This window comes from Gracilinanus agilis, chromosome 4, assembly GCF_016433145.1.
Source record: "Gracilinanus agilis isolate LMUSP501 chromosome 4, AgileGrace, whole genome shotgun sequence".
NCBI classification, from domain to species: domain Eukaryota; kingdom Metazoa; phylum Chordata; class Mammalia; order Didelphimorphia; family Didelphidae; genus Gracilinanus; species Gracilinanus agilis.
Window position 1 is genome coordinate 374,769,136 of NC_058133.1, and position 4,439 is coordinate 374,773,574.

Sequence of the window (4,439 nt, forward strand, 5' to 3'; positions counted from 1 at the left end):
TATGTCCAGTTGATGGGATTAAGTCTGGATTAGTCTGTATTGCTTAATGTGCCCTGAGGCTAAATCCTGGAAAGTTGATGAGATTAAGCCTGGATTAGTCTGTATTGCTTAATGTGCCCTGAGGCTAAAACCTGGAGAGAAGAAAAAAGAGGAGGGGGACAAGATGGTGTGTTTTCACTGAGCTGTCCAGCAGTAGGGTCCCTCTGCTCTGTCCTGCTATTAGACCTGGTTTTCTTTCCTCTCAAAGGCCTTTGTTCTCTCTCTCAGTGTGGTAAAGGCCATAGGTTTGAAGTTTTGCTCCAACTAAGCTGCCATCCTCCAAGTGTTTTTGCTGTGTTTCTCTGGCTTTCTCCTCTAGCTACCTCCCCAGTGCCTGTGTTCAACTCCTCAAGTCAAGAGCAAGGCCCTCTCTCTGGGCCAGTGTGCGAGCCCACCTGCCCAGGATTTCAAGGGCTGCTGGAGACTCTGCACAAAATGTTGGGGAGGGGTCCTGGGATTCCCCTTCTATACTCTCAGATCCAACAGTTCAAGAATTCAAGCCTTTTTTTCATGTACCTCTTGAGCTGTCCAGCAATAGGATCCCCTGCTCTGTCCTATTGTTAGATTTGGTTCTCTTTCTTCTTGAAGTGCTTTGTTTTCTATCTCGGTGTGTAAAGGGTGAGGAGGTTTTAAGATTTGCTCTGTCTAAGCTGCCATCTTTCCAGAATTCCTAAACTCTGTGATTCTCATTTCAATGATTTTTCTGTTATGTGATACACTTGCTTCCAGAAGATTCTTAACTGGATACATTGACCAGTTGTTTTTGGTTCCATGCAGACACAATCTTAAAATGTTGAAAATCGATTCCCTTAGGGGAAAAGAGGCAGTTCAGCTTAAATACAATTCTAGACAAGAAGTTACCTAAATAGACAGAGTAAGGACAGTGCCTTATATTGTTAATAATAGTCTTATGTTCTCAATAGTGAAGAACCTTAAAAAGGGAAACACATGCCCTATGGTGAAGTCTAATGCAAATGATCAGAGAAAAGACACTTGAAATACTCTTTTATATAAGAAATTCTTGTAGAAAAGATGGTATTTGCAACCTTTTTTTATAATGCAGGAAGTATATAACATCTGCATAGTTTTAAAGCTTATAATACCAGTGATATGTTTATCATTAATAACAGGTAGCATTTATAAAATGTTTTAAAGTTTATAAAGCACTTTGCAAATATTATCTCATTTTATCCTCATAGCAACACTGACATGCATTATTCCTATTTTACAGAGGAGAAAAATGAGGCATGGAGAGGTTAAGTAACTAGTACAGTAAATGAGGTCAAATTTGAATTTTAGTCTTCCTGCCTCCAGGTCCAGCACTTTAGCCTCTGAATCATCTAGCTGCTACTATATATATATACTCTCTACATTTGGGAGGAAAACAAAGTTACTTAGAAGTGACCAAGGGAAAATAATATATGGATTCATTCTGTCCATATGGCTGATTGGATGGACCAAAAAGCCAATCAATTCATTCAAAATTTCAAACAAACAAGACTGAAAGAAAAGATTGATTTTCTTTCATCTGAAAGAACTGTCATAGAGTTAGAACTCATTAATTCAGACATGCACATAGCTAAGTCTACTTCCAACAAAGAAAAACTCACAAGAGACAACAGACTTTGTGGATTACTTTAGCTTAATTTTGGTGAGAAAAATATTGAGTTTTGATGATAGAGGAGATAATTTCTCTTTTCTTGTCAGGTTATCTTCAGCACTGCTTGCATTCATCACTGAGTTAAGGTGCAATTGATTGTTAAGTAGCCAACTAATACCAGAAAGTATTTAGCCAGTAATGCAGCTATATATCCTTTCCCTTATGTGTTCTATTCCTGCAGCTTAATCTTCTTTTATGTGGAAAAGGATATAGTACAGGACAGTGCTGGGCAAGCTTTTTAAAGAGGGGGCCAAAGGAAAGGAAATGCTCATCTCCCAGTCTGTTTCTAAGGCAACTATTTCAAAGTTTCATTGTATTGTATCCTATTCCTTGTATTCATCAGATTAGGAATAATGTTGTTCAGCTGGATAGAACATTTCAGGGGGCTGCATCTGGCCTGTGGGCCATAGTTTGCCCATCACTGATAAAGGAGATTAAGAGCTGGTCTTGGAGCAAAGAAAACTTGGTTTCAAATTCTGCCTCTCATACCTACTGGTTGTGTGATTCTAGGCAAGTCACCTTTGCATGTTGCGTCCCTTAACTAGAAAGTGAATTCCTTTGCGCACTGGATAGCATAGAAACTAAAACTGAAAATTTACAGAGAATATTAGCATGGCCCTTCAGTAAAGGATAATAAACACAATTGTGAAGTATCCTATTTTTTATAAAAATAAATTGAAAGGAAAAGAAAGGAATTATGTTTTAAATCTATGGATAGGCAAAGAAGGAATGATCATTTATTAAAAACCTACTATGTACCAATCACATGCTAAGAAACTTTAAAATATTATTTTATTTGATGCTTATAACATCCCTAGAAGATAAGAGCTAGTTTAATGCCCATTTTACATTTGAGGAAACTGAGGCATACACAATTAAGTGACTTGCCTAGGGTAAATTGTGGAGAGTGGATTTAAGCTCCAGGCTTCCTGACTTCAAGTAAAGAAGTTTATCTATTGAATCATCTAGATCAGTGATTCCCAAAGTGGGCGCCACTGCCCCCTGGTGGGTGTTACAGAGATCCAAGAAGGCGGTGATGGCCACAGGTGCATTTGGGGGCAGTGAATAACTGTAAGGGGGCCGTTGATAGTATGTGACAAGGGGCACTAAGTAATATTTTTTTCTGGAAAGGGGGCGGTAGGCCAAAAAAGTTTGGGAACCACTGATCTAGATCATTAATGGGCAAACTTTTTAAAGAGGGGGCCAAAGGAAAGAAAATGCTCATCTGAGAATCTGTTTCTAAGGCAACTATTTCAAAGTTTCATTGTATTGTATCCTACTCATTGTATTTGTCAGATTAGGAATAATGTTGTGCACCCGAAGAGAACATTTCAGGGGGCCACATCTGGACCCCTGGCCATAGCTTGCCCATCATTGATCTAGATACAATGTCTCTGGACATAGGAAGATTTCATGACCAAATAAATGATGGAGATCATAGAAAATAAAATGTAAAAATTTTATTACATAAATTTAAAAGGTTTTTCAGAAACAAGTTCAATATAGCTAAGATTAGAAGAGAAATAGTTAATTGGGATTAGGGGAATATTTACAGCAATTTCTATGATAAAAATTTTATTTCTAACGTATATAAGGAATTGACTCAAATTTATAAGAATAAGAGCCGTTTTCCAGTAGGTAAATGATCACAAGATGGCAACAAGCAGTACTTAAAGGAAGAAACCCAAATTATCTGTAGCAATATGAAAAAGGTTCAAATCACTAATAATTATAGAAATCAATGTTAAAGTAATTTTGAAGTTCTAACCTTACAGCCATCAGATTGGCAAGTTGGCAAAAAAAATAAAGAAAAGAAAAAAATTGGAAGAACTTCAAGAAAACACACACATTGATGAATTATTGATTGGTGAATTGGTCCAACCATTGTGGAAATCAATTTGAAAATAGACCTCCAAAGTTATTAAACTCTGTGTGCCCTATCACTACTAAGTCAATATTCCAAAAAGGTTCAAAGAAAGAGAAAAAGGTCTTGTGTACTAAAAAAGTATATATAGCATCTCTTTTTATTATGGAAAAACTGGAAATAAGAGGATACTCATTATTTATGAAATTGTTGAACAAATTATGGTATTTTAATATAATGGGATACAGATGGTTTCAGAGAAACTTGAGAAGATCTCTATGAACTGAAAGAATGAAATGAGAAGTATCAGGAGAATTTATACTGTAATATCAGTATTATAAAAATGAATAACTTTGTCAATCTTAGGAATTCTTATCAATGTAATGATTATTTATTATTCCAGAAGATTAAAGATAAAAATGCTGACATCTCATGGCAGAGAGATAATTGACTAATGTACGGAATAAGAAACACATTTTTGCATGTTGTCTGCTTGACTAGTCTTATAGTATTAAAAGATGGGCTTTTTCATCATTTCAGGGACAAAAAAGAGGAAAAAATAAATACTTTGTAATTGGAAAAATATTTTTATAAACAGTATATGCAAATTGAGAAGCAGCTAAAAACCAGGAAGAGATTGAATTTTTAGCAATAGAAAAATGAGAATGGTAAACATGTTGGCCATACATATGAATCTTTGTCTTATATACTAAGGAACTTCACACCTGAAAAAGCAGCCTCTAAAAAGTACCTTTAATCAATTATAACAGAAGTGTCTACTATATCTCCTGATTTTCAATTGGCCTGGATTTGTGTTTATATAACAGAATAATTTTCTCTCTCTCTCTCTCTCTCTCTCTCTCTCTCTCTCTCTCT

The 4,439-nt window shown here is 35.8% G+C and overlaps 1 non-coding gene across 1 annotated transcript; it reads left to right on the forward strand.

Annotated features, from left to right (window-relative positions):
* Nucleotides 1–2,257: 2,257 nt before the first annotated feature.
* Nucleotides 2,258–2,364, forward strand: LOC123248169. Its single transcript, XR_006506248.1, has one exon. It is a non-coding gene; the product is annotated as a U6 spliceosomal RNA (small nuclear RNA).
* The last annotated feature ends 2,075 nt before the right edge of the window (nucleotides 2,365–4,439 follow it).